Genomic DNA, 26,496 nt, shown 5'->3' on the forward strand with positions numbered 1-26,496 from the left:
TTTCTTAACGATTCAGAACGTCCATGTAGCTGCAAAAATGAACGCTTATGGTACTTTTCGCTCCAGGCAATACAAAACGTGAGAGTGACGAAAAATGTGAAACTGAACTTCATCGCAAATAGCAGATTGCTAGTCGTTATCTTCTATCATGAAGCACTAATCAATGGCATAGCTGCGAGATTTCATTTGGGTAGCTGCACCGTACAGCTCCGTTTCAACCGAAATATCACTCCCCCCTCAGAATTTCAGACGCCCCCCTACAGATTTTTCCCCGGGCACCGCGCACTGATGGGGGACGGGGTGTCCAGGAAATGGTATCAACTTTTGTCAAGAAAATAAAAATAGAAACTCTATAGGCACTCAAACATTTTACTGTTTTCTGTTTTCAGGCAGGTGGCAAGACCCCCTCAGCAAAACCCTTGTATGCCAAGCTGTGGGCATTGATTCGTCGAATATACGTATATTTACGGCGAAATTACGGCTATACGTATATATACGTCGCCTCGACGTATAATCAACGTCGAATTGCAACCGTAAAATCGACGACATGAATAAACGCATATATAACGTCGAAAACACATCTAACACAGTGCCTGAGGCTTTTTACTGTATGTATCGTGTGTGCCGCAACTAGGAGTATACGGCACTCTGCACAGTGCACGAAGTAAATTATTTTGGCAGTAATTCATTTATTATATTTACTATATTTATTATACACGTGTAAATTAATTACTGCCAAAATAATTTACTTCGTGCACTGTGCAGAGTGCCGTATACTCCTAGTTGCGGCACACACGATACATACAGTAAAAAGCCTCAGGCACTGTGTTAGATGTGTTTTCGACGTTATATATGCGTTTATTCATGTCGTCGATTTTACGGTTGCAATTCGATGTTGATTATACGTCGAGGCGACGTATATATACGTATAGCCGTAATTTCGCCGTAAATATACGTATATTCGACGAATCAATACCCACTGGGTCCGCACGGCAGTCGACTCGACATCAGGAAGCACATTGAAGTGAAAGCAGGAAGCGCTGCGACATGCACTGTGCAGATCCCACCACACTAAGAGGTGAGTGGGTCTGTTCGATGCACAAAGAACGCTTTGAGAAGCGTCAAAGGCAAGTCATTCCGAGTTGGTCGTTTGTGTTTTCCGTTCAGACGCGAAATGCTGAAATGATCTCTCGGCTCCTCGGTTGTCATTTCTGCTCCGTAAAGGAATCACAGCACGCGTCGGCTTCCAGCACGGTGGGTCGGGACACGATGCCGGGGGTCGGAGAGAGCGATGTCTTCCTCGTTAGTATAGGACCTGTCACCTGTCCCCACCTGTCACGCGGGAGACTGGGGTGCATCAGGACGCGCCTTGAAGTGAAAGCAGGATGCGCTGTGACATGCACTGTGCAGATCCCGCCACACTAAGAGGTGGGTCCAGTGGGTCTGTTCGATCACAGCGCTAGGCGAATCCCCAATCCCCTTTTGTGCCTGGCGACAAAAGATGTCTGTTTCCGCCCGGTTTCGAACCGGGGACCTTTCGCGTGTGAGGCGAACGTGATAACCACTACACTACGGAAACGGTGGTAAGACGTGCCCAGCGGCCCAGCGCTGAGCTTCGCCAATGCGATTTAGCTGCTTCCAGTGCCTTTATTGGAGTGCGCTGATGGACCGTGCTCTCTCTCCAGAGACCAGCACGCCTGTCATGGACGGAGCAGGAAAGGCGGCGCCACATTCTACAGCCCTCTCCACGCAATCGACGAAATCGGGCTACTGAAGTGGAGAAAATCGCCTCTCCAGAAAGTGCAAATATCATCTTGGAGACTATAAATCCTATTGCCGAAGGTCAGCCCTGTCTACCAGAGTAACCCTCCCACAGCGATGATCAGCTCGTCTCACACGCGAGAAGTTTCGGTTGGAAACAAGCGCCCCCTCTTCTCGCACGTTTTGCACGTTCGAATAGTTTTAATGCGGCTCTTTCGTACACGGTGCTGATCTTTTGGAAAGCAGGAGGCAAAACCGAGTCGAACCGCCTGGGTGAAAACCAGGAACCCTAACCGCTAGACTATATGGCAGCGAACAACCATGCTGTTCACGGCATCAAGCAAGCAAACTACATAAATATGAGAAAACACGCAAGAGAGTTGTCACTCAGAGTGTCGAAGGGTCGATGTATACTGGGGCTCAGTTGAAATGCAACGTCAGGACTTTTCCGAATTATGTCACACGAAGAGAGCACAGCCCTTTCCGCCCTGCCGCGTGTGTCTCGGTAACTCGCTGTGATCGTATAGTGGTCAGTACTTTGCGTTGTGGCCGCAACAACCCCGGTTCGAATCCGGGTCACGGCAGAATAGGGGCGTCTGCTTTTACTACTCGCACGAATGAAGGCAAATAAAAGCCAATCGATGTGAACGAACGGCGCTTTACAGAGGAGTACTGCCTGACTGGATCGTTGATGAACGACAGAGGCCACTCCGACCTCTTCTCGGTTTTCTTCAATGACTTACTAAGGATCTTCTTCACATTCGCCCATGCAGGGGAAGCCAGTTACACCAAAGCAAACGCAGGAAAGTGCATTTCAAGCAGAGACCAGGAGGGACTTGTTTACACCGAGAGTGGGCGGAGAATGGAACAATGCGCCCAGCCCTGTTGCTGGAGCCGATTCTTGATGAGCTCTTGGGCTCACTAAGAGGCCCCCGCTGGATGCTAATCTTTCTGTTGTTCTTGCAGGTCCTGCGCTGCTTTTGAGCCGACAGAGCTCGACCTGGTCTGTCGGCACAGCCCAATTGCAAATGATCGGCTCCGCGTACAGAAGGAACGTGCGTTTGGTACAAGAGTGCACGAAGGCACCGGAAATACATTGGGAACAAATGACCGGTCGCTCAAGACCTCTGTGAAGTACAGGAGCGTGCAAAACGAGGCTGTTTCCGCCCGGTCTCGAACCGGGGACCTTTCGCGTGTTAGGCGAACGTGATAGCCGCTACACTACGGAAACCTGTAGGGACTGCTGCTGGTGTCTCGCTTGCGTTTCGGGCTGAGAAAGGGACGCGTCACTTTAGGCAGGTGGCGCTGGAGAGAGGAACAAAGGGCGCGATGAAACAAAATGCCGAAACCCGGGATCGAACCAGGGACCTTTAGATCTTCAGTCTAACGCTCTCCCAACTGAGCTATTTCGGCAGTGCGCAAAGCCCACAGCCACCTGCTCCAGCCTTCCTGTGTTGTGGCATGAGCGCACCAAGAGTAGCGGGAGAGTGTTGCAGGAACGTCACTCAGAAGGAAAGCCACCCAGCTGCGCCCTCTGAGCTCTGTCCAGCGCATCTTCCTCGCATGGACTCCTGCCTGCGACGGGCAGGAAACAATTAGCAAGAACAGAACGACACGCCATGGGTGTCTCATGACCGCACCTTAGGTTGTGACACGTGCAGGTGTGAGGGGTTGCCGGGCTACTTTGGAGCAGAGCTTGGGCGGAGGGGGGGCGGGAAAGCAGACAAAGAGGTGACACCTCAAGGTCTGCACGATCACAGCTCTCCGCCGCCCCAGGCTTCCGCTCGATAAGCTACTGGACACACCCGCCCCTCCTCACACAGACCGTGGAAAAGCCCCCGAGTGGGAGGGCTCGCTCTTCCTCCCAGGAGCTCTTGGACACGACGCCCAGACAGGGCGCGGGGAGCCGCCGCCTGCAAACACGGCTCCAGGCAGGACTCCACTCCGCAGGAGCCGCAGAGCAGAGGAGATGAGGGCAGCTTAGCTCCTGTGCAGAGACCTGAGCTGTTGTTGCTGTGGATGCTGTCTTTTCTGCACTCGGGGTAGGAGTGAATGTTGAGTTGCACTTAGAAATGAAGCAGAGCACTTCAACGGCACGGGTGTGTGTGTGTGTGCGCCCTGGTGATTCTGGGAGACAGATCGAACCTGGGCTAAAAGAGAGGGGGCTTAGCCCTCTTCCATTTGCTAGTTCAAAGTTGTACAACCCCTTTGTATCTGCTAGGCGGCGCAGTCGTCGTGCACAAAGAACACTTTGAAAAGCGTCAAAGGCAAGTCATTCCGAGTTGGTCGTTTGTGTTTTCCGTTCAGACGCGAAATGCTGACATGATCTCTCGGCTCCTCGGTTGTCATTTCTGCTCCGTAAAGGGATCACAGCACGCGTCGGCTTCCAGCATGCTGGGTCGGGACACGATGCCGGGGGTTGGAGAGAGTGATGTCTTCCTCGTTAGTATAGTGGCAAGTATCCCCGCCTGTCACGCGGGAGACCGGGGTTCGATTCCCCGACGGGGAGTAGCTTTTCTTTCACCTCCTTAGAGAAATGACTGCCTTTCACTTCTCTGTTTTCTTTCACAGCGTCGTGCACCTTTTCATTGCTCTCGCTTTCAGAGCCTCCGCACGGCAGTCGACTCGACATCAGGAAGCACATTGAAGTGAAAGCAGGAAGCGCTGCGACATGCACTGTGCAGATCCCGCCACACTAAGAGGTGAGTGGGTCTGTTCGATGCACAAAGAACGCTTTGAGAAGCGTCAAAGGCAAGTCATTCCGAGTTGGTCGTTTGTGTTTTCCGTTCAGACGCGAAATGCTGAAATGATCTCTCGGCTCCTCGGTTGTCATTTCTGCTCCGTAAAGGAATCACAGCACGCGTCGGCTTCCAGCACGGTGGGTCGGGACACGATGCCGGGGGTCGGAGAGAGCGATGTCTTCCTCGTTAGTATAGGACCTGTCACCTGTCCCCACCTGTCACGCGGGAGACTGGGGTGCATCAGGACGCGCCTTGAAGTGAAAGCAGGATGCGCTGTGACATGCACTGTGCAGATCCCGCCACACTAAGAGGTGGGTCCAGTGGGTCTGTTCGATCACAGCGCTAGGCGAATCCCCAATCCCCTTTTGTGCCTGGCGACAAAAGATGTCTGTTTCCGCCCGGTTTCGAACCGGGGACCTTTCGCGTGTGAGGCGAACGTGATAACCACTACACTACGGAAACGGTGGTAAGACGTGCCCAGCGGCCCAGCGCTAAGCTTCGCCACTGCGATTTAGCTGCTTCCAGTGCCTTTATTGGAGTGCGCTGATGGACCGTGCTCTCTCTCCAGAGACCAGCACGCCTGTCATGGACGGAGCAGGAAAGGCGGCGCCACATTCTACAGCCCTCTCCACGCAATCGACGAAATCGGGCTACTGAAGTGGAGAAAATCGCCTCTCCAGAAAGTGCAAATATCATCTTGGAGACTATAAATCCTATTGCCGAAGGTCAGCCCTGTCTACCAGAGTAACCCTCCCACAGCGATGATCAGCTCGTCTCACACGCGAGAAGTTTCGGTTGGAAACAAGCGCCCCCTCTTCTCGCACGTTTTGCACGTTCGAGTAGTTTTAATGCGGCTCTTTCGTACACGGTGCTGATCTTTTGGAAAGCAGGAGGCAAAACCGAGTCGAACCGCCTGGGTGAAAACCAGGAACCCTAACCGCTAGACTATATGGCAGCGAACAACCATGCTGTTCACGGCATCAAGCAAGCAAACTACATAAATATGAGAAAACACGCAAGAGAGTTGTCACTCAGAGTGTCGAAGGGTCGATGTATACTGGGGCTCAGTTGAAATGCAACGTCAGGACTTTTCCGAATTATGTCACACGAAGAGAGCACAGCCCTTTCCGCCCTGCCGCGTGTGTCTCGGTAACTCGCTGTGATCGTATAGTGGTCAGTACTTTGCGTTGTGGCCGCAACAACCCCGATTCGAATCCGGGTCACGGCAGAATAGGGGCGTCTGCTTTTACTACTCGCGCGAATGAAGGCAAAAAAAAGCCAATCGACGTGAACGAATGGCGCTTTACAGAGGAGTACTGCCTGACTGGATCGTTGATGAACGACAGAGGCCACTCCGACCTCTTCTCGGTTTTCTTCAATGACTTACTAAGGATCTTCTTCACATTCGCCCATGCAGGGGAAGTCAGTTACACCAAAGCAAACGCAGGAAAGTGCATTTCAAGCAGAGACCAGGAGGGACTTGTTTACACCGAGAGTGGGCGGAGAATGGAACAATGCGCCCAGCCCTGTTGCTGGAGCCGATTCTTGATGAGCTCTTGGGCTCACTAAGAGGCCCCCGCTGGATGCTAATCTTTCTGTTGTTCTTGCAGGTCCTGCGCTGCTTTTGAGCCGACAGAGCTCGACCTGGTCTGTCGGCACAGCCCAATTGCAAATGATCGGCTCCGCGTACAGAAGGAACGTGCGTTTGGTACAAGAGTGCACGAAGGCACCGGAAATACATTGGGAACAAATGACCGGTCGCTCAAGACCTCTGTGAAGTACAGGAGCGTGCAAAACGAGGCTGTTTCCACCCGGTCTCGAACCGGGGACCTTTCGCGTGTTAGGCGAACGTGATAGCCGCTACACTACGGAAACCTGTAGGGACTGCTGCTGGTGTCTCGCTTGCGTTTCGGGCTGAGAAAGGGACGCGTCACTTTAGGCAGGTGGCGCTGGAGAGAGGAACAAAGGGCGCGATGAAACAAAATGCCGAAACCCGGGATCGAACCAGGGACCTTTAGATCTTCAGTCTAACGCTCTCCCAACTGAGCTATTTCGGCAGTGCGCAAAGCCCACAGCCACCTGCTCCAGCCTTCCTGTGTTGTGGCATGAGCGCACCAAGAGTAGCGGGAGAGTGTTGCAGGAACGTCACTCAGAAGGAAAGCCACCCAGCTGCGCCCTCTGAGCTCTGTCCAGCGCATCTTCCTCGCATGGACTCCTGCCTGCGACGGGCAGGAAACAATTAGCAAGAACAGAACGACACGCCATGGGTGTCTCATGACCGCACCTTAGGTTGTGACACGTGCAGGTGTGAGGGGTTGCCGGGCTACTTTGGAGCAGAGCTTGGGCGGAGGGGGGGCGGGAAAGCAGACAAAGAGGTGACACCTCAAGGTCTGCACGATCACAGCTCTCCGCCGCCCCAGGCTTCCGCTCGATAAGCTACTGGACACACCCGCCCCTCCTCACACAGACCGTGGAAAAGCCCCCGAGTGGGAGGGCTCGCTCTTCCTCCCAGGAGCTCTTGGACACGACGCCCAGACAGGGCGCGGGGAGCCGCCGCCTGCAAACACGGCTCCAGGCAGGACTCCACTCCGCAGGAGCCGCAGAGCAGAGGAGATGAGGGCAGCTTAGCTCCTGTGCAGAGACCTGAGCTGTTGTTGCTGTGGATGCTGTCTTTTCTGCACTCGGGGTAGGAGTGAATGTTGAGTTGCACTTAGAAATGAAGCAGAGCACTTCAACGGCACGGGTGTGTGTGTGTGTGCGCCCTGGTGATTCTGGGAGACAGATCGAACCTGGGCTAAAAGAGAGGGGGCTTAGCCCTCTTCCATTTGCTAGTTCAAAGTTGTACAACCCCTTTGTATCTGCTAGGCGGCGCAGTCGTCGTGCACAAAGAACACTTTGAAAAGCGTCAAAGGCAAGTCATTCCGAGTTGGTCGTTTGTGTTTTCCGTTCAGACGCGAAATGCTGACATGATCTCTCGGCTCCTCGGTTGTCATTTCTGCTCCGTAAAGGGATCACAGCACGCGTCGGCTTCCAGCATGCTGGGTCGGGACACGATGCCGGGGGTTGGAGAGAGCGATGTCTTCCTCGTTAGTATAGTGGCAAGTATCCCCGCCTGTCACGCGGGAGACCGGGGTTCGATTCCCCGACGGGGAGTAGCTTTTCTTTCACCTCCTTAGAGAAATGACTGCCTTTCACTTCTCTGTTTTCTTTCACAGCGTCGTGCACCTTTTCATTGCTCTCGCTTTCAGAGCCTCCGCACGGCAGTCGACTCGACATCAGGAAGCACATTGAAGTGAAAGCAGGAAGCGCTGCGACATGCACTGTGCAGATCCCGCCACACTAAGAGGTGAGTGGGTCTGTTCGATGCACAAAGAACGCTTTGAGAAGCGTCAAAGGCAAGTCATTCCGAGTTGGTCGTTTGTGTTTTCCGTTCAGACGCGAAATGCTGAAATGATCTCTCGGCTCCTCGGTTGTCATTTCTGCTCCGTAAAGGAATCACAGCACGCGTCGGCTTCCAGCACGGTGGGTCGGGACACGATGCCGGGGGTCGGAGAGAGCGATGTCTTCCTCGTTAGTATAGGACCTGTCACCTGTCCCCACCTGTCACGCGGGAGACTGGGGTGCATCAGGACGCGCCTTGAAGTGAAAGCAGGATGCGCTGTGCAGATCCCGCCACACTAAGAGGTGGGTCCAGTGGGTCTGTTCGATCACAGCGCTAGGCGAATCCCCAATCCCCTTTTGTGCCTGGCGACAAAAGATGTCTGTTTCCGCCCGGTTTCGAACCGGGGACCTTTCGCGTGTGAGGCGAACGTGATAACCACTACACTACGGAAACGGTGGTAAGACGTGCCCAGCGGCCCAGCGCTGAGCTTCGCCAATGCGATTTAGCTGCTTCCAGTGCCTTTATTGGAGTGCGCTGATGGACCGTGCTCTCTCTCCAGAGACCAGCACACCTGTCATGGACGGAGCAGGAAAGGCGGCGCCACATTCTACAGCCCTCTCCACGCAATCGACGAAATCGGGCTACTGAAGTGGAGAAAATCGCCTCTCCAGAAAGTGCAAATATCATCTTGGAGACTATAAATCCTATTGCCGAAGGTCAGCCCTGTCTACCAGAGTAACCCTCCCACAGCGATGATCAGCTCGTCTCACACGCGAGAAGTTTCGGTTGGAAACAAGCGCCCCCTCTTCTCGCACGTTTTGCACGTTCGAGTAGTTTTAATGCGGCTCTTTCGTACACGGTGCTGATCTTTTGGAAAGCAGGAGGCAAAACCGAGTCGAACCGCCTGGGTGAAAACCAGGAACCCTAACCGCTAGACTATATGGCAGCGAACAACCATGCTGTTCACGGCATCAAGCAAGCAAACTACATAAATATGAGAAAACACGCAAGAGAGTTGTCACTCAGAGTGTCGAAGGGTCGATGTATACTGGGGCTCAGTTGAAATGCAACGTCAGGACTTTTCCGAATTATGTCACACGAAGAGAGCACAGCCCTTTCCGCCCTGCCGCGTGTGTCTCGGTAACTCGCTGTGATCGTATAGTGGTCAGTACTTTGCGTTGTGGCCGCAACAACCCCGGTTCGAATCCGGGTCACGGCAGAATAGGGGCGTCTGCTTTTACTACTCGCGCGAATGAAGGCAAAAAAAAGCCAATCGACGTGAACGAACGGCGCTTTACAGAGGAGTACTGCCTGACTGGATCGTTGATGAACGACAGAGGCCACTCCGACCTCTTCTCGGTTTTCTTCAATGACTTACTAAGGATCTTCTTCACATTCGCCCATGCAGGGGAAGCCAGTTACACCAAAGCAAACGCAGGAAAGTGCATTTCAAGCAGAGACCAGGAGGGACTTGTTTACACCGAGAGTGGGCGGAGAATGGAACAATGCGCCCAGCCCTGTTGCTGGAGCCGATTCTTGATGAGCTCTTGGGCTCACTAAGAGGCCCCCGCTGGATGCTAATCTTTCTGTTGTTCTTGCAGGTCCTGCGCTGCTTTTGAGCCGACAGAGCTCGACCTGGTCTGTCGGCACAGCCCAATTGCAAATGATCGGCTCCGCGTACAGAAGGAACGTGCGTTTGGTACAAGAGTGCACGAAGGCACCGGAAATACATTGGGAACAAATGACCGGTCGCTCAAGACCTCTGTGAAGTACAGGAGCGTGCAAAACGAGGCTGTTTCCGCCCGGTCTCGAACCGGGGACCTTTCGCGTGTTAGGCGAACGTGATAGCCGCTACACTACGGAAACCTGTATGGACTGCTGCTGGTGTCTCGCTTGCGTTTCGGGCTGAGAAAGGGACGCGTCACTTTAGGCAGGTGGCGCTGGAGAGAGGAACAAAGGGCGCGATGAAACAAAATGCCGAAACCCGGGATCGAACCAGGGACCTTTAGATCTTCAGTCTAACGCTCTCCCAACTGAGCTATTTCAGCAGTGCGCAAAGCCCACAGCCACCTGCTCCAGCCTTCCTGTGTTGTGGCATGAGCGCACCAAGAGTAGCGGGAGAGTGTTGCAGGAACGTCACTCAGAAGGAAAGCCACCCAGCTGCGCCCTCTGAGCTCTGTCCAGCGCATCTTCCTCGCATGGACTCCTGCCTGCGATGGGCAGGAAACAATTAGCAAGAACAGAACGACACGCCATGGGTGTCTCATGACCGCACCTTAGGTTGTGACACATGCAGGTGTGAGGGGTTGCCGGGCTACTTTGGAGCAGAGCTTGGGCGGAGGGGGGGCGGGAAAGCAGACAAAGAGGTGACACCTCAAGGTCTGCACGATCACAGCTCTCCGCCGCCCCAGGCTTCCGCTCGATAAGCTACTGGACACACCCGCCCCTCCTCACACAGACCGTGGAAAAGCCCCCGAGTGGGAGGGCTCGCTCTTCCTCCCAGGAGCTCTTGGACACGACGCCCAGACAGGGCGCGGGGAGCCGCCGCCTGCAAACACGGCTCCAGGCAGGAATCCATTCCGCAGGAGCCGCAGAGCAGAGGAGATGAGGGCAGCTTAGCTCCTGTGCAGAGACCTGAGCTGTTGTTGCTGTGGATGCTGTCTTTTCTGCACTCGGGGTAGGAGTGAATGTTGAGTTGCACTTAGAAATGAAGCAGAGCACTTCAACGGCACGGGTGTGTGTGTGTGTGCGCCCTGGTGATTCTGGGAGACAGATCGAACCTGGGCTAAAAGAGAGGGGGCTTAGCCCTCTTCCATTTGCTAGTTCAAAGTTGTACAACCCCTTTGTATCTGCTAGGCGGCGCAGTCGTCGTGCACAAAGAACACTTTGAAAAGCGTCAAAGGCAAGTCATTCCGAGTTGGTCGTTTGTGTTTTCCGTTCAGACGCGAAATGCTGACATGATCTCTCGGCTCCTCGGTTGTCATTTCTGCTCCGTAAAGGGATCACAGCACGCATCGGCTTCCAGCATGCTGGGTCGGGACACGATGCCGGGGGTTGGAGAGAGCGATGTCTTCCTCGTTAGTATAGTGGCAAGTATCCCTGCCTGTCACGCGGGAGACCAGGGTTCGATTCCCCGACGGGGAGTAGCTTTTCTTTCACCTCCTTAGAGAAATGACTGCCTTTCACTTCTCTGTTTTCTTTCACAGCGTCGTGCACCTTTTCATTGCTCTCGCTTTCAGAGCCTCCGCACGGCAGTCGACTCGACATCAGGAAGCACATTGAAGTGAAAGCAGGAAGCGCTGCGACATGCACTGTGCAGATCCCGCCACACTAAGAGGTGAGTGGGTCTGTTCGATGCACAAAGAACGCTTTGAGAAGCGTCAAAGGCAAGTCATTCCGAGTTGGTCGTTTGTGTTTTCCGTTCAGACGCGAAATGCTGAAATGATCTCTCGGCTCCTCGGTTGTCATTTCTGCTCCGTAAAGGAATCACAGCACGCGTCGGCTTCCAGCACGGTGGGTCGGGACACGATGCCGGGGGTCGGAGAGAGCGATGTCTTCCTCGTTAGTACAGGACCTGTCACCTGTCCCCACCTGTCACGCGGGAGACTGGGGTGCATCAGGACGCGCCTTGAAGTGAAAGCAGGATGCGCTGTGACATGCACTGTGCAGATCCCGCCACACTAAGAGGTGGGTCCAGTGGGTCTGTTCGATCACAGCGCTAGGCGAATCCCCAATCCCCTTTTGTGCCTGGCGACAAAAGATGTCTGTTTCCGCCCGGTTTCGAACCAGGGACCTTTCGCGTGTGAGGCGAACGTGATAACCACTATACTACGGAAACGGTGGTAAGACGTGCCCAGCGGCCCAGCGCTGAGCTTCGCCAATGCGATTTAGCTGCTTCCAGTGCCTTTATTGGAGTGCGCTGATGGACCGTGCTCTCTCTCCAGAGACCAGCACGCCTGTCATGGACGGAGCAGGAAAGGCGGCGCCACATTCTACAGCCCTCTCCACGCAATCGACGAAATCGGGCTACTGAAGTGGAGAAAATCGCCTCTCCAGAAAGTGCAAATATCATCTTGGAGACTATAAATCCTATTGCCGAAGGTCAGCCCTGTCTACCAGAGTAACCCTCCCACAGCGATGATCAGCTCGTCTCACACGCGAGAAGTTTCGGTTGGAAACAAGCGCCCCCTCTTCTCGCACGTTTTGCACGTTCGAGTAGTTTTAATGCGGCTCTTTCGTACACGGTGCTGATCTTTTGGAAAGCAGGAGGCAAAACCGAGTCGAACCGCCTGGGTGAAAACCAGGAACCCTAACCGCTAGACTATATGGCAGCGAACAACCATGCTGTTCACGGCATCAAGCAAGCAAACTACATAAATATGAGAAAACACGCAAGAGAGTTGTCACTCAGAGTGTCGAAGGGTCGATGTATACTGGGGCTCAGTTGAAATGCAACGTCAGGACTTTTCCGAATTATGTCACACGAAGAGAGCACAGCCCTTTCCGCCCTGCCGCGTGTGTCTCGGTAACTCGCTGTGATCGTATAGTGGTCAGTACTTTGCGTTGTGGCCGCAACAACCCCGGTTCGAATCCGGGTCACGGCAGAATAGGGGCGTCTGCTTTTACTACTCGCGCGAATGAAGGCAAAAAAAAGCCAATCGACGTGAACGAACGGCGCTTTACAGAGGAGTACTGCCTGACTGGATCGTTGATGAACGACAGAGGCCACTCCGACCTCTTCTCGGTTTTCTTCAATGACTTACTAAGGATCTTCTTCACATTCGCCCATGCAGGGGAAGCCAGTTACACCAAAGCAAACGCAGGAAAGTGCATTTCAAGCAGAGACCAGGAGGGACTTGTTTACACCGAGAGTGGGCGGAGAATGGAACAATGCGCCCAGCCCTGTTGCTGGAGCCGATTCTTGATGAGCTCTTGGGCTCACTAAGAGGCCCCCGCTGGATGCTAATCTTTCTGTTGTTCTTGCAGGTCCTGCGCTGCTTTTGAGCCGACAGAGCTCGACCTGGTCTGTCGGCACAGCCCAATTGCAAATGATCGGCTCCGCGTACAGAAGGAACGTGCGTTTGGTACAAGAGTGCACGAAGGCACCGGAAATACATTGGGAACAAATGACCGGTCGCTCAAGACCTCTGTGAAGTACAGGAGCGTGCAAAACGAGGCTGTTTCCGCCCGGTCTCGAACCGGGGACCTTTCGCGTGTTAGGCGAACGTGATAGCCGCTACACTACGGAAACCTGTAGGGACTGCTGCTGGTGTCTCGCTTGCGTTTCGGGCTGAGAAAGGGACGCGTCACTTTAGGCAGGTGGCGCTGGAGAGAGGAACAAAGGGCGCGATGAAACAAAATGCCGAAACCCGGGATCGAACCAGGGACCTTTAGATCTTCAGTCTAACGCTCTCCCAACTGAGCTATTTCAGCAGTGCGCAAAGCCCACAGCCACCTGCTCCAGCCTTCCTGTGTTGTGGCATGAGCGCACCAAGAGTAGCGGGAGAGTGTTGCAGGAACGTCACTCAGAAGGAAAGCCACCCAGCTGCGCCCTCTGAGCTCTGTCCAGCGCATCTTCCTCGCATGGACTCCTGCCTGCGACGGGCAGGAAACAATTAGCAAGAACAGAACGACACGCCATGGGTGTCTCATGACCGCACCTTAGGTTGTGACACATGCAGGTGTGAGGGGTTGCCGGGCTACTTTGGAGCAGAGCTTGGGCGGAGGGGGGGCGGGAAAGCAGACAAAGAGGTGACACCTCAAGGTCTGCACGATCACAGCTCTCCGCCGCCCCAGGCTTCCGCTCGATAAGCTACTGGACACACCCGCCCCTCCTCACACAGACCGTGGAAAAGCCCCCGAGTGGGAGGGCTCGCTCTTCCTCCCAGGAGCTCTTGGACACGACGCCCAGACAGGGCGCGGGGAGCCGCCGCCTGCAAACACGGCTCCAGGCAGGAATCCATTCCGCAGGAGCCGCAGAGCAGAGGAGATGAGGGCAGCTTAGCTCCTGTGCAGAGACCTGAGCTGTTGTTGCTGTGGATGCTGTCTTTTCTGCACTCGGGGTAGGAGTGAATGTTGAGTTGCACTTAGAAATGAAGCAGAGCACTTCAACGGCACGGGTGTGTGTGTGTGTGCGCCCTGGTGATTCTGGGAGACAGATCGAACCTGGGCTAAAAGAGAGGGGGCTTAGCCCTCTTCCATTTGCTAGTTCAAAGTTGTACAACCCCTTTGTATCTGCTAGGCGGCGCAGTCGTCGTGCACAAAGAACACTTTGAAAAGCGTCAAAGGCAAGTCATTCCGAGTTGGTCGTTTGTGTTTTCCGTTCAGACGCGAAATGCTGACATGATCTCTCGGCTCCTCGGTTGTCATTTCTGCTCCGTAAAGGGATCACAGCACGCATCGGCTTCCAGCATGCTGGGTCGGGACACGATGCCGGGGGTTGGAGAGAGCGATGTCTTCCTCGTTAGTATAGTGGCAAGTATCCCTGCCTGTCACGCGGGAGACCAGGGTTCGATTCCCCGACGGGGAGTAGCTTTTCTTTCACCTCCTTAGAGAAATGACTGCCTTTCACTTCTCTGTTTTCTTTCACAGCGTCGTGCACCTTTTCATTGCTCTCGCTTTCAGAGCCTCCGCACGGCAGTCGACTCGACATCAGGAAGCACATTGAAGTGAAAGCAGGAAGCGCTGCGACATGCACTGTGCAGATCCCGCCACACTAAGAGGTGAGTGGGTCTGTTCGATGCACAAAGAACGCTTTGAGAAGCGTCAAAGGCAAGTCATTCCGAGTTGGTCGTTTGTGTTTTCCGTTCAGACGCGAAATGCTGAAATGATCTCTCGGCTCCTCGGTTGTCATTTCTGCTCCGTAAAGGAATCACAGCACGCGTCGGCTTCCAGCACGGTGGGTCGGGACACGATGCCGGGGGTCGGAGAGAGCGATGTCTTCCTCGTTAGTACAGGACCTGTCACCTGTCCCCACCTGTCACGCGGGAGACTGGGGTGCATCAGGACGCGCCTTGAAGTGAAAGCAGGATGCGCTGTGACATGCACTGTGCAGATCCCGCCACACTAAGAGGTGGGTCCAGTGGGTCTGTTCGATCACAGCGCTAGGCGAATCCCCAATCCCCTTTTGTGCCTGGCGACAAAAGATGTCTGTTTCCGCCCGGTTTCGAACCAGGGACCTTTCGCGTGTGAGGCGAACGTGATAACCACTATACTACGGAAACGGTGGTAAGACGTGCCCAGCGGCCCAGCGCTGAGCTTCGCCAATGCGATTTAGCTGCTTCCAGTGCCTTTATTGGAGTGCGCTGATGGACCGTGCTCTCTCTCCAGAGACCAGCACGCCTGTCATGGACGGAGCAGGAAAGGCGGCGCCACATTCTACAGCCCTCTCCACGCAATCGACGAAATCGGGCTACTGAAGTGGAGAAAATCGCCTCTCCAGAAAGTGCAAATATCATCTTGGAGACTATAAATCCTATTGCCGAAGGTCAGCCCTGTCTACCAGAGTAACCCTCCCACAGCGATGATCAGCTCGTCTCACACGCGAGAAGTTTCGGTTGGAAACAAGCGCCCCCTCTTCTCGCACGTTTTGCACGTTCGAGTAGTTTTAATGCGGCTCTTTCGTACACGGTGCTGATCTTTTGGAAAGCAGGAGGCAAAACCGAGTCGAACCGCCTGGGTGAAAACCAGGAACCCTAACCGCTAGACTATATGGCAGCGAACAACCATGCTGTTCACGGCATCAAGCAAGCAAACTACATAAATATGAGAAAACACGCAAGAGAGTTGTCACTCAGAGTGTCGAAGGGTCGATGTATACTGGGGCTCAGTTGAAATGCAACGTCAGGACTTTTCCGAATTATGTCACACGAAGAGAGCACAGCCCTTTCCGCCCTGCCGCGTGTGTCTCGGTAACTCGCTGTGATCGTATAGTGGTCAGTACTTTGCGTTGTGGCCGCAACAACCCCGGTTCGAATCCGGGTCACGGCAGAATAGGGGCGTCTGCTTTTACTACTCGCGCGAATGAAGGCAAAAAAAAGCCAATCGACGTGAACGAACGGCGCTTTACAGAGGAGTACTGCCTGACTGGATCGTTGATGAACGACAGAGGCCACTCCGACCTCTTCTCGGTTTTCTTCAATGACTTACTAAGGATCTTCTTCACATTCGCCCATGCAGGGGAAGTCAGTTACACCAAAGCAAACGCAGGAAAGTGCATTTCAAGCAGAGACCAGGAGGGACTTGTTTACACCGAGAGTGGGCGGAGAATGGAACAATGCGCCCAGCCCTGTTGCTGGAGCCGATTCTTGATGAGCTCTTGGGCTCACTAAGAGGCCCCCGCTGGATGCTAATCTTTCTGTTGTTCTTGCAGGTCCTGCGCTGCTTTTGAGCCGACAGAGCTCGACCTGGTCTGTCGGCACAGCCCAATTGCAAATGATCGGCTCCGCGTACAGAAGGAACGTGCGTTTGGTACAAGAGTGCACGAAGGCACCGGAAATACATTGGGAACAAATGACCGGTCGCTCAAGACCTCTGTGAAGTACAGGAGCGTGCAAAACGAGGCTGTTTCCGCCCGGTCTCGAACCGGGGACCTTTCGCGTGTTAGGCGAACGTGATAGCCGCTACACTACGGAAACCTGTAGGGACTGCTGCTGGTGTCTCGCTTGCGTTTCGGGCTGAGAAAGGGACGCGTCACTTTAGGCAGGTGGCGCTGGAGAGAGGAACAAAGGGCGCGATGAAACAAAATGCCGAAACCCGGGATCGAACCAGGGACCTTTAGATCTTCAGTCTAACGCTCTTCCAACTGAGCTATTTCGGCAGTGCGCAAAGCCCACAGCCACCTGCTCCAGCCTTCCTGTGTTGTGGCATGAGCGCACCAAGAGTAGCGGGAGAGTGTTGCAGGAACGTCACTCAGAAGGAAAGCCACCCAGCTGCGCCCTCTGAGCTCTGTCCAGCGCATCTTCCTCGCATGGACTCCTGCCTGCGACGGGCAGGAAACAATTAGCAAGAACAGAACGACACCCCATGGGTGTCTCATGACCGCACCTTAGGTTGTGACACGTGCAGGTGTGAGGGGTTGCCGGGCTACTTTGGAGCAGAGCTTGGGCGGAGGGGGGGCGGGAAAGCAGACAAAGAGGTGACACCTCAAGGTCTGCACGATCACAGCTCTCCGCCGCCCCAGGCTTCCGCTCGATAAGCTACTGGACACACCCGCCCCTCCTCACACAGACCGTGGAAAAGCCCCCGAGTGGGAGGGCTCGCTCTTCCTCCCAGGAGCTCTTGGACACGACGCCCAGACAGGGCGCGGGGAGCCGCCGCCTGCAAACACGGCTCCAGGCAGGACTCCACTCCGCAGGAGCCGCAGAGCAGAGGAGATGAGGGCAGCTTAGCTCCTGTGCAGAGACCTGAGCTGTTGTTGCTGTGGATGCTGTCTTTTCTGCACTCGGGGTAGGAGTGAATGTTGAGTTGCACTTAGAAATGAAGCAGAGCACTTCAACGGCACGGGTGTGTGTGTGTGTGCGCCCTGGTGATTCTGGGAGACAGATCGAACCTGGGCTAAAAGAGAGGGGGCTTAGCCCTCTTCCATTTGCTAGTTCAAAGTTGTACAACCCCTTTGTATCTGCTAGGCGGCGCAGTCGTCGTGCACAAAGAACACTTTGAAAAGCGTCAAAGGCAAGTCATTCCGAGTTGGTCGTTTGTGTTTTCCGTTCAGACGCGAAATGCTGACATGATCTCTCGGCTCCTCGGTTGTCATTTCTGCTCCGTAAAGGGATCACAGCACGCGTCGGCTTCCAGCATGCTGGGTCGGGACACGATGCCGGGGGTTGGAGAGAGCGATGTCTTCCTCGTTAGTATAGTGGCAAGTATCCCCGCCTGTCACGCGGGAGACCGGGGTTCGATTCCCCGACGGGGAGTAGCTTTTCTTTCACCTCCTTAGAGAAATGACTGCCTTTCACTTCTCTGTTTTCTTTCACAGCGTCGTGCACCTTTTCATTGCTCTCGCTTTCAGAGCCTCCGCACGGCAGTCGACTCGACATCAGGAAGCACATTGAAGTGAAAGCAGGAAGCGCTGCGACATGCACTGTGCAGATCCCGCCACACTAAGAGGTGAGTGGGTCTGTTCGATGCACAAAGAACGCTTTGAGAAGCGTCAAAGGCAAGTCATTCCGAGTTGGTCGTTTGTGTTTTCCGTTCAGACGCGAAATGCTGAAATGATCTCTCGGCTCCTCGGTTGTCATTTCTGCTCCGTAAAGGAATCACAGCACGCGTCGGCTTCCAGCACGGTGGGTCGGGACACGATGCCGGGGGTCGGAGAGAGCGATGTCTTCCTCGTTAGTATAGGACCTGTCACCTGTCCCCACCTGTCACGCGGGAGACTGGGGTGCATCAGGACGCGCCTTGAAGTGAAAGCAGGATGCGCTGTGACATGCACTGTGCAGATCCCGCCACACTAAGAGGTGGGTCCAGTGGGTCTGTTCGATCACAGCGCTAGGCGAATCCCCAATCCCCTTTTGTGCCTGGCGACAAAAGATGTCTGTTTCCGCCCAGTTTCAAACCGGGGACCTTTCGCGTGTGAGGCGAACGTGATAACCACTACACTACGGAAACGGTGGTAAGACGTGCCCAGCGGCCCAGTGCTGAGCTTCGCCAATGCGATTTAGCTGCTTCCAGTGCCTTTATTGGAGTGCGCTGATGGACCGTGCTCTCTCTCCAGAGACCAGCACGCCTGTCATGGACGGAGCAGGAAAGGCGGCGCCACATTCTACAGCCCTCTCCACGCAATCGACGAAATCGGGCTACTGAAGTGGAGAAAATCGCCTCTCCAGAAAGTGCAAATATCATCTTGGAGACTATAAATCCTATTGCCGAAGGTCAGCCCTGTCTACCAGAGTAACCCTCCCACAGCGATGATCAGCTCGTCTCACACGCGAGAAGTTTCGGTTGGAAACAAGCGCCCCCTCTTCTCGCACGTTTTGCACGTTCGAGTAGTTTTAATGCGGCTCTTTCGTACACGGTGCTGATCTTTTGGAAAGCAGGAGGCAAAACCGAGTCGAACCGCCTGGGTGAAAACCAGGAACCCTAACCGCTAGACTATATGGCAGCGAACAACCATGCTGTTCACGGCATCAAGCAAGCAAACTACATAAATATGAGAAAACACGCAAGAGAGTTGTCACTCAGAGTGTCGAAGGGTCGATGTATACTGGGGCTCAGTTGAAATGCAACGTCAGGACTTTTCCGAATTATGTCACACGAAGAGAGCACAGCCCTTTCCGCCCTGCCGCGTGTGTCTCGGTAACTCGCTGTGATCGTATAGTGGTCAGTACTTTGCGTTGTGGCCGCAACAACCCCGGTTCGAATCCGGGTCACGGCAGAATAGGGGCGTCTGCTTTTACTACTCGCACGAATGAAGGCAAAAAAAAGCCAATCGACGTGAACGAACGGCGCTTTACAGAGGAGTACTGCCTGACTGGATCGTTGATGAACGACAGAGGCCACTCCGACCTCTTCTCGGTTTTCTTCAATGACTTACTAAGGATCTTCTTCACATTCGCCCATGCAGGGGAAGCCAGTTACACCAAAGCAAACGCAGGAAAGTGCATTTCAAGCAGAGACCAGGAGGGACTTGTTTACACCGAGAGTGGGCGGAGAATGGAACAATGCGCCCAGCCCTGTTGCTGGAGCCGATTCTTGATGAGCTCTTGGGCTCACTAAGAGGCCCCCGCTGGATGCTAATCTTTCTGTTGTTCTTGCAGGTCCTGCGCTGCTTTTGAGCCGACAGAGCTCGACCTGGTCTGTCGGCACAGCCCAATTGCAAATGATCGGCTCCGCGTACAGAAGGAACGTGCGTTTGGTACAAGAGTGCACGAAGGCACCGGAAATACATTGGGAACAAATGACCGGTCGCTCAAGACCTCTGTGAAGTACAGGAGCGTGCAAAACGAGGCTGTTTCCGCCCGGTCTCGAACCGGGGACCTTTCGCGTGTTAGGCGAACGTGATAGCCGCTACACTACGGAAACCTGTAGGGACTGCTGCTGGTGTCTCGCTTGCGTTTCGGGCTGAGAAAGGGACGCGTCACTTTAGGCAGGTGGCGCTGGAGAGAGGAACAAAGGGCGCGATGAAACAAAATGCCGAAACCCGGGATCGAACCAGGGACCTTTAGATCTTCAGTCTAACGCTCTCCCAACTGAGCTATTTCGGCAGTGCGCAAAGCCCACAGCCACCTGCTCCAGCCTTCCTGTGTTGTGGCATGAGCGCAACAAGAGTAGCGGGAGAGTGTTGCAGGAACGTCACTCAGAAGGAAAGCCACCCAGCTGCGCCCTCTGAGCTCTGTCCAGCGCATCTTCCTCGCATGGACTCCTGCCTGCGACGGGCAGGAAACAATTAGCAAGAACAGAACGACACGCCATGGGTGTCTCATGACCGCACCTTAGGTTGTGACACGTGCAGGTGTGAGGGGTTGCCGGGCTACTTTGGAGCAGAGCTTGGGCGGAGGGGGGGCGGGAAAGCAGACAAAGAGGTGACACCTCAAGGTCTGCACGATCACAGCTCTCCGCCGCCCCAGGCTTCCGCTCGATAAGCTACTGGACACACCCGCCCCTCCTCACACAGACCGTGGAAAAGCCCCCGAGTGGGAGGGCTCGCTCTTCCTCCCAGGAGCTCTTGGACACGACGCCCAGACAGGGCGCGGGGAGCCGCCGCCTGCAAACACGGCTCCAGGCAGGACTCCACTCCGCAGGAGCCGCAGAGCAGAGGAGATGAGGGCAGCTTAGCTCCTGTGCAGAGACCTGAGCTGTTGTTGCTGTGGATGCTGTCTTTTCTGCACTCGGGGTAGGAGTGAATGTTGAGTTGCACTTAGAAATGAAGCAGAGCACTTCAACGGCACGGGTGTGTGTGTGTGTGCGCCCTGGTGATTCTGGGAGACAGATCGAACCTGGGCTAAAAGAGAGGGGGCTTAGCCCTCTTCCATTTGCTAGTTCAAAGTTGTACAACCCCTTTGTATCTGCTAGGCGGCGCAGTCGTCGTGCACAAAGAACACTTTGAAAAGCGTCAAAGGCAAGTCATTCCGAGTTGGTCGTTTGTGTTTTCCGTTCAGACGCGAAATGCTGACATGATCTCTCGGCTCCTCGGTTGTCATTTCTGCTCCGTAAAGGGATCACAGCACGCGTCGGCTTCCAGCATGCTGGGTCGGGACACGATGCCGGGGGTTGGAGAGAGCAATGTCTTCCTCGTTAGTATAGTGGCAAGTATCCCCGCCTGTCACGCGGGAGACCGGGGTTCGATTCCCCGACGGGGAGTAGCTTTTCTTTCACCTCCTTAGAGAAATGACTGCCTTTCACTTCTCTGTTTTCTTTCACAGCGTCGTGCACCTTTTCATTGCTCTCGCTTTCAGAGCCTCCGCACGGCAGTCGACTCGACATCAGGAAGCACATTGAAGTGAAAGCAGGAAGCGCTGCGACATGCACTGTGCAGATCCCGCCACACTAAGAGGTGAGTGGGTCTGTTCGATGCACAAAGAACGCTTTGAGAAGCGTCAAAGGCAAGTCATTCCGAGTTGGTCGTTTGTGTTTTCCGTTCAGACGCGAAATGCTGAAATGATCTCTCGGCTCCTCGGTTGTCATTTCTGCTCCGTAAAGGAATCACAGCACGCGTCGGCTTCCAGCACGGTGGGTCGGGACACGATGCCGGGGGTCGGAGAGAGCGATGTCTTCCTCGTTAGTATAGGACCTGTCACCTGTCCCCACCTGTCACGCGGGAGACTGGGGTGCATCAGGACGCGCCTTGAAGTGAAAGCAGGATGCGCTGTGACATGCACTGTGCAGATCCCGCCACACTAAGAGGTGGGTCCAGTGGGTCTGTTCGATCACAGCGCTAGGCGAATCCCCAATCCCCTTTTGTGCCTGGCGACAAAAGATGTCTGTTTCCGCCCGGTTTCGAACCGGGGACCTTTCGCGTGTGAGGCGAACGTGATAACCACTACACTACGGAAACGGTGGCAAGACGTGCCCAGCGGCCCAGCGCTGAGCTTCGCCAATGCGATTTAGCTGCTTCCAGTGCCTTTATTGGAGTGCGCTGATGGACCGTGCTCTCTCTCCAGAGACCAGCACGCCTGTCATGGACGGAGCAGGAAAGGCGGCGCCACATTCTACAGCCCTCTCCATGCAATCGACGAAATCGGGCTACTGAAGTGGAGAAAATCGCCTCTCCAGAAAGTGCAAATATCATCTTGGAGACTATAAATCCTATTGCCGAAGGTCAGCCCTGTCTACCAGAGTAACCCTCCCACAGCGATGATCAGCTCGTCTCACACGCGAGAAGTTTCGGTTGGAAACAAGCGCCCCCTCTTCTCGCACGTTTTGCACGTTCGAGTAGTTTTAATGCGGCTCTTTCGTACACGGTGCTGATCTTTTGGAAAGCAGGAGGCAAAACCGAGTCGAACCGCCTGGGTGAAAACCAGGAACCCTAACCGCTAGACTATATGGCAGCGAACAACCATGCTGTTCACGGCATCAAGCAAGCAAACTACATAAATATGAGAAAACACGCAAGAGAGTTGTCACTCAGAGTGTCGAAGGGTCGATGTATACTGGGGCTCAGTTGAAATGCAACGTCAGGACTTTTCCGAATTATGTCACACGAAGAGAGCACAGCCCTTTCCGCCCTGCCGCGTGTGTCTCGGTAACTCGCTGTGATCGTATAGTGGTCAGTACTTTGCGTTGTGGCCGCAACAACCCCGGTTCGAATCCGGGTCACGGCAGAATAGGGGCGTCTGCTTTTACTACTCGCGCGAATGAAGGCAAAAAAAAGCCAATCGACGTGAACGAACGGCGCTTTACAGAGGAGTACTGCCTGACTGGATCGTTGATGAACGACAGAGGCCACTCCGACCTCTTCTCGGTTTTCTTCAATGACTTACTAAGGATCTTCTTCACATTCGCCCATGCAGGGGAAGCCAGTTACACCAAAGCAAACGCAGGAAAGTGCATTTCAAGCAGAGACCAGGAGGGACTTGTTTACACCGAGAGTGGGCGGAGAATGGAACAATGCGCCCAGCCCTGTTGCTGGAGCCGATTCTTGATGAGCTCTTGGGCTCACTAAGAGGCCCCCGCTGGATGCTAATCTTTCTGTTGTTCTTGCAGGTCCTGCGCTGCTTTTGAGCCGACAGAGCTCGACCTGGTCTGTCGGCACAGCCCAATTGCAAATGATCGGCTCCGCGTACAGAAGGAACGTGCGTTTGGTACAAGAGTGCACGAAGGCACCGGAAATACATTGGGAACAAATGACCGGTCGCTCAAGACCTCTGTGAAGTACAGGAGCGTGCAAAACGAGGCTGTTTCCGCCCGGTCTCGAACCGGGGACCTTTCGCGTGTTAGGCGAACGTGATAGCCGCTACACTACGGAAACCTGTAGGGACTGCTGCTGGTGTCTCGCTTGCGTTTCGGGCTGAGAAAGGGACGCGTCACTTTAGGCAGGTGGCGCTGGAGAGAGGAACAAAGGGCGCGATGAAACAAAATGCCGAAACCCGGGATCGAACCAGGGACCTTTAGATCTTCAGTCTAACGCTCTCCCAACTGAGCTATTTCAGCAGTGCGCAAAGCCCACAGCCACCTGCTCCAGCCTTCCTGTGTTGTGGCATGAGCGCACCAAGAGTAGCGGGAGAGTGTTGCAGGAACGTCACTCAGAAGGAAAGCCACCCAGCTGCGCCCTCTGAGCTCTGTCCAGCGCATCTTCCTCGCATGGACTCCTGCCTGCGACGGGCAGGAAACAATTAGCAAGAACAGAACGACACGCCATGGGTGTCTCATGACCGCACCTTAGGTTGTGACACGTGCAGGTGTGAGGGGTTGCCGGGCTACTTTGGAGCAGAGCTTGGGCGGAGGGGGGGCGGGAAAGCAGACAAAGAGGTGACACCTCAAGGTCTGCACGATCACAGCTCTCCGCCGCCCCAGGCTTCCGCTCGATAAGCTACTGGACACACCCGCCCCTCCTCACACAGACCGTGGAAAAGCCCCCGAGTGGGAGGGCTCGCTCTTCCTCCCAGGAGCTCTTGGACACGACGCCCAGACAGGGCGCGGGGAGCCGCCGCCTGCAAACACGGCTCCAGGCAGGACTCCACTCCGCAGGAGCCGCAGAGCAGAGGAGATGAGGGCAGCTTAGCTCCTGTGCAGAGACCTGAGCTGTTGTTGCTGTGGATGCTGTCTTTTCTGCACTCGGGGTAGGAGTGAATGTTGAGTTGCACTTAGAAATGAAGCAGAGCACTTCAACGGCACGGGTGTGTGTGTGTGTGCGCCCTGGTGATTCTGGGAGACAGATCGAACCTGGGCTAAAAGAGAGGGGGCTTAGCCCTCTTCCATTTGCTAGTTCAAAGTTGTACAACCCCTTTGTATCTGCTAGGCGGCGCAGTCGTCGTGCACAAAGAACACTTTGAAAAGCGTCAAAGGCAAGTCATTCCGAGTTGGTCGTTTGTGTTTTCCGTTCAGACGCGAAATGCTGACATGATCTCTCGGCTCCTCGGTTGTCATTTCTGCTCCGTAAAGGGATCACAGCACGCGTCGGCTTCCAGCATGCTGGGTCGGGACACGATGCCGGGGGTTGGAGAGAGCGATGTCTTCCTCGTTAGTATAGTGGCAAGTATCCCCGCCTGTCACGCGGGAGACCGGGGTTCGATTCCCCGACGGGGAGTAGCTTTTCTTTCACCTCCTTAGAGAAATGACTGCCTTTCACTTCTCTGTTTTCTTTCACAGCGTCGTGCACCTTTTCATTGCTCTCGCTTTCAGAGCCTCCGCACGGCAGTCGACTCGACATCAGGAAGCACATTGAAGTGAAAGCAGGAAGCGCTGCGACATGCACTGTGCAGATCCCGCCACACTAAGAGGTGAGTGGGTCTGTTCGATGCACAAAGAACGCTTTCAGAAGCGTCAAAGGCAAGTCATTCCGAGTTGGTCGTTTGTGTTTTCCGTTCAGACGCGAAATGCTGAAATGATCTCTCGGCTCCTCGGTTGTCATTTCTGCTCCGTAAAGGAATCACAGCACGCGTCGGCTTCCAGCACGGTGGGTCGGGACACGATGCCGGGGGTCGGAGAGAGCGATGTCTTCCTCGTTAGTATAGGACCTGTCACCTGTCCCCACCTGTCACGCGGGAGACTGGGGTGCATCAGGACGCGCCTTGAAGTGAAAGCAGGATGCGCTGTGACATGCACTGTGCAGATCCCGCCACACTAAGAGGTGGGTCCAGTGGGTCTGTTCGATCACAGCGCTAGGCGAATCCCCAGTCCCCTTTTGTGCCTGGCGACAAAAGATGTCTGTTTCCGCCCGGTTTCAAACCGGGGACCTTTCGCGTATGAGGCGAACGTGATAACCACTACACTACGGAAACGGTGGTAAGACGTGCCCAGCGGCCCAGCGCTGAGCTTCGCCAATGCGATTTAGCTGCTTCCAGTGCCTTTATTGGAGTGCGCTGATGGACCGTGCTCTCTCTCCAGAGACCAGCACGCCTGTCATGGACGGAGCAGGAAAGGCGGCGCCACATTCTACAGCCCTCTCCACGCAATCGACGAAATCGGGCTACTGAAGTGGAGAAAATCGCCTCTCCAGAAAGTGCAAATATCATCTTGGAGACTATAAATCCTATTGCCGAAGGTCAGCCCTGTCTACCAGAGTAACCCTCCCACAGCGATGATCAGCTCGTCTCACACGCGAGAAGTTTCGGTTGGAAACAAGCGCCCCCTCTTCTCGCACGTTTTGCACGTTCGAGTAGTTTTAATGCGGCTCTTTCGTACACGGTGCTGATCTTTTGGAAAGCAGGAGGCTAAACCGAGTCGAACCGCCTGGGTGAAAACCAGGAACCCTAACCGCTAGACTATATGGCAGCGAACAACCATGCTGTTCACGGCATCAAGCAAGCAAACTACATAAATATGAGAAAACACGCAAGAGAGTTGTCACTCAGAGTGTCGAAGGGTCGATGTATACTGGGGCTCAGTTGAAATGCAACGTCAGGACTTTTCCGAATTATGTCACACGAAGAGAGCACAGCCCTTTCCGCCCTGCCGCGTGTGTCTCGGTAACTCGCTGTGATCGTATAGTGGTCAGTACTTTGCGTTGTGGCCGCAACAACCCCGGTTCGAATCCGGGTCACGGCAGAATAGGGGCGTCTGCTTTTACTACTCGCGCGAATGAAGGCAAAAAAAAGCCAATCGACGTGAACGAACGGCGCTTTACAGAGGAGTACTGCCTGACTGGATCGTTGATGAACGACAGAGGCCACTCCGACCTCTTCTCGGTTTTCTTCAATGACTTACTAAGGATCTTCTTCACATTCGCCCATGCAGGGGAAGCCAGTTACACCAAAGCAAACGCAGGAAAGTGCATTTCAAGCAGAGACCAGGAGGGACTTGTTTACACCGAGAGTGGGCGGAGAATGGAACAATGCGCCCAGCCCTGTTGCTGGAGCCGATTCTTGATGAGCTCTTGGGCTCACTAAGAGGCCCCCGCTGGATGCTAATCTTTCTGTTGTTCTTGCAGGTCCTGCGCTGCTTTTGAGCCGACAGAGCTCGACCTGGTCTGTCGGCACAGCCCAATTGCAAATGATCGGCTCCGCGTACAGAAGG

At 54.5% G+C, this 26,496-nt stretch overlaps 34 non-coding genes across 34 annotated transcripts; 12 read left to right on the forward strand and 22 right to left on the reverse strand.

Moving 5' to 3' along the window:
• Positions 1–1,506: 1,506 nt before the first annotated feature.
• On the reverse strand, positions 1,507–1,579 carry trnav-cac (transfer RNA valine (anticodon CAC)). The gene has a single exon. It is a non-coding gene; the product is annotated as a tRNA-Val (tRNA).
• Positions 1,580–2,273: 694 nt separating this feature from the next.
• On the forward strand, positions 2,274–2,345 carry trnah-gug (transfer RNA histidin (anticodon GUG)). Its single transcript has one exon. It is a non-coding gene; the product is annotated as a tRNA-His (tRNA).
• A 574-nt stretch (positions 2,346–2,919) lies between these two features.
• Positions 2,920–2,992, reverse strand: trnav-aac (transfer RNA valine (anticodon AAC)). Its single transcript has one exon. It is a non-coding gene; the product is annotated as a tRNA-Val (tRNA).
• A 109-nt stretch (positions 2,993–3,101) lies between these two features.
• On the reverse strand, positions 3,102–3,174 carry trnaf-gaa (transfer RNA phenylalanine (anticodon GAA)). The gene has a single exon. It is a non-coding gene; the product is annotated as a tRNA-Phe (tRNA).
• A 1,024-nt stretch (positions 3,175–4,198) lies between these two features.
• trnad-guc (transfer RNA aspartic acid (anticodon GUC)) lies at positions 4,199–4,270 on the forward strand. Its single transcript has one exon. It is a non-coding gene; the product is annotated as a tRNA-Asp (tRNA).
• Positions 4,271–4,891: 621 nt separating this feature from the next.
• On the reverse strand, positions 4,892–4,964 carry trnav-cac (transfer RNA valine (anticodon CAC)). Its single transcript has one exon. It is a non-coding gene; the product is annotated as a tRNA-Val (tRNA).
• A 1,340-nt stretch (positions 4,965–6,304) lies between these two features.
• trnav-aac (transfer RNA valine (anticodon AAC)) lies at positions 6,305–6,377 on the reverse strand. The gene has a single exon. It is a non-coding gene; the product is annotated as a tRNA-Val (tRNA).
• A 109-nt stretch (positions 6,378–6,486) lies between these two features.
• Positions 6,487–6,559, reverse strand: trnaf-gaa (transfer RNA phenylalanine (anticodon GAA)). The gene has a single exon. It is a non-coding gene; the product is annotated as a tRNA-Phe (tRNA).
• Positions 6,560–7,583: 1,024 nt separating this feature from the next.
• On the forward strand, positions 7,584–7,655 carry trnad-guc (transfer RNA aspartic acid (anticodon GUC)). Its single transcript has one exon. It is a non-coding gene; the product is annotated as a tRNA-Asp (tRNA).
• A 609-nt stretch (positions 7,656–8,264) lies between these two features.
• trnav-cac (transfer RNA valine (anticodon CAC)) lies at positions 8,265–8,337 on the reverse strand. The gene has a single exon. It is a non-coding gene; the product is annotated as a tRNA-Val (tRNA).
• Positions 8,338–9,031: 694 nt separating this feature from the next.
• trnah-gug (transfer RNA histidin (anticodon GUG)) lies at positions 9,032–9,103 on the forward strand. The gene has a single exon. It is a non-coding gene; the product is annotated as a tRNA-His (tRNA).
• A 574-nt stretch (positions 9,104–9,677) lies between these two features.
• trnav-aac (transfer RNA valine (anticodon AAC)) lies at positions 9,678–9,750 on the reverse strand. The gene has a single exon. It is a non-coding gene; the product is annotated as a tRNA-Val (tRNA).
• A 109-nt stretch (positions 9,751–9,859) lies between these two features.
• On the reverse strand, positions 9,860–9,932 carry trnaf-gaa (transfer RNA phenylalanine (anticodon GAA)). The gene has a single exon. It is a non-coding gene; the product is annotated as a tRNA-Phe (tRNA).
• A 1,717-nt stretch (positions 9,933–11,649) lies between these two features.
• trnav-cac (transfer RNA valine (anticodon CAC)) lies at positions 11,650–11,722 on the reverse strand. Its single transcript has one exon. It is a non-coding gene; the product is annotated as a tRNA-Val (tRNA).
• Positions 11,723–12,416: 694 nt separating this feature from the next.
• On the forward strand, positions 12,417–12,488 carry trnah-gug (transfer RNA histidin (anticodon GUG)). The gene has a single exon. It is a non-coding gene; the product is annotated as a tRNA-His (tRNA).
• A 574-nt stretch (positions 12,489–13,062) lies between these two features.
• Positions 13,063–13,135, reverse strand: trnav-aac (transfer RNA valine (anticodon AAC)). The gene has a single exon. It is a non-coding gene; the product is annotated as a tRNA-Val (tRNA).
• A 109-nt stretch (positions 13,136–13,244) lies between these two features.
• On the reverse strand, positions 13,245–13,317 carry trnaf-gaa (transfer RNA phenylalanine (anticodon GAA)). The gene has a single exon. It is a non-coding gene; the product is annotated as a tRNA-Phe (tRNA).
• A 1,717-nt stretch (positions 13,318–15,034) lies between these two features.
• On the reverse strand, positions 15,035–15,107 carry trnav-cac (transfer RNA valine (anticodon CAC)). The gene has a single exon. It is a non-coding gene; the product is annotated as a tRNA-Val (tRNA).
• A 694-nt stretch (positions 15,108–15,801) lies between these two features.
• Positions 15,802–15,873, forward strand: trnah-gug (transfer RNA histidin (anticodon GUG)). Its single transcript has one exon. It is a non-coding gene; the product is annotated as a tRNA-His (tRNA).
• A 574-nt stretch (positions 15,874–16,447) lies between these two features.
• On the reverse strand, positions 16,448–16,520 carry trnav-aac (transfer RNA valine (anticodon AAC)). Its single transcript has one exon. It is a non-coding gene; the product is annotated as a tRNA-Val (tRNA).
• A 109-nt stretch (positions 16,521–16,629) lies between these two features.
• Positions 16,630–16,702, reverse strand: trnaf-gaa (transfer RNA phenylalanine (anticodon GAA)). Its single transcript has one exon. It is a non-coding gene; the product is annotated as a tRNA-Phe (tRNA).
• Positions 16,703–17,726: 1,024 nt separating this feature from the next.
• On the forward strand, positions 17,727–17,798 carry trnad-guc (transfer RNA aspartic acid (anticodon GUC)). Its single transcript has one exon. It is a non-coding gene; the product is annotated as a tRNA-Asp (tRNA).
• Positions 17,799–18,419: 621 nt separating this feature from the next.
• Positions 18,420–18,492, reverse strand: trnav-cac (transfer RNA valine (anticodon CAC)). The gene has a single exon. It is a non-coding gene; the product is annotated as a tRNA-Val (tRNA).
• A 694-nt stretch (positions 18,493–19,186) lies between these two features.
• trnah-gug (transfer RNA histidin (anticodon GUG)) lies at positions 19,187–19,258 on the forward strand. Its single transcript has one exon. It is a non-coding gene; the product is annotated as a tRNA-His (tRNA).
• Positions 19,259–19,832: 574 nt separating this feature from the next.
• On the reverse strand, positions 19,833–19,905 carry trnav-aac (transfer RNA valine (anticodon AAC)). The gene has a single exon. It is a non-coding gene; the product is annotated as a tRNA-Val (tRNA).
• Positions 19,906–20,014: 109 nt separating this feature from the next.
• On the reverse strand, positions 20,015–20,087 carry trnaf-gaa (transfer RNA phenylalanine (anticodon GAA)). Its single transcript has one exon. It is a non-coding gene; the product is annotated as a tRNA-Phe (tRNA).
• Positions 20,088–21,111: 1,024 nt separating this feature from the next.
• On the forward strand, positions 21,112–21,183 carry trnad-guc (transfer RNA aspartic acid (anticodon GUC)). The gene has a single exon. It is a non-coding gene; the product is annotated as a tRNA-Asp (tRNA).
• Positions 21,184–21,804: 621 nt separating this feature from the next.
• On the reverse strand, positions 21,805–21,877 carry trnav-cac (transfer RNA valine (anticodon CAC)). Its single transcript has one exon. It is a non-coding gene; the product is annotated as a tRNA-Val (tRNA).
• Positions 21,878–22,571: 694 nt separating this feature from the next.
• On the forward strand, positions 22,572–22,643 carry trnah-gug (transfer RNA histidin (anticodon GUG)). The gene has a single exon. It is a non-coding gene; the product is annotated as a tRNA-His (tRNA).
• Positions 22,644–23,217: 574 nt separating this feature from the next.
• trnav-aac (transfer RNA valine (anticodon AAC)) lies at positions 23,218–23,290 on the reverse strand. Its single transcript has one exon. It is a non-coding gene; the product is annotated as a tRNA-Val (tRNA).
• Positions 23,291–23,399: 109 nt separating this feature from the next.
• On the reverse strand, positions 23,400–23,472 carry trnaf-gaa (transfer RNA phenylalanine (anticodon GAA)). Its single transcript has one exon. It is a non-coding gene; the product is annotated as a tRNA-Phe (tRNA).
• A 1,024-nt stretch (positions 23,473–24,496) lies between these two features.
• Positions 24,497–24,568, forward strand: trnad-guc (transfer RNA aspartic acid (anticodon GUC)). Its single transcript has one exon. It is a non-coding gene; the product is annotated as a tRNA-Asp (tRNA).
• A 621-nt stretch (positions 24,569–25,189) lies between these two features.
• trnam-cau (transfer RNA methionine (anticodon CAU)) lies at positions 25,190–25,262 on the reverse strand. Its single transcript has one exon. It is a non-coding gene; the product is annotated as a tRNA-Met (tRNA).
• Positions 25,263–25,956: 694 nt separating this feature from the next.
• On the forward strand, positions 25,957–26,028 carry trnah-gug (transfer RNA histidin (anticodon GUG)). The gene has a single exon. It is a non-coding gene; the product is annotated as a tRNA-His (tRNA).
• Positions 26,029–26,496: the final 468 nt, after the last annotated feature.

Source organism: Lepisosteus oculatus, chromosome 14 (genome assembly GCF_040954835.1).
Source record: "Lepisosteus oculatus isolate fLepOcu1 chromosome 14, fLepOcu1.hap2, whole genome shotgun sequence".
In the NCBI taxonomy this organism is placed as follows: Eukaryota; Metazoa; Chordata; class Actinopteri; order Semionotiformes; family Lepisosteidae; genus Lepisosteus; species Lepisosteus oculatus.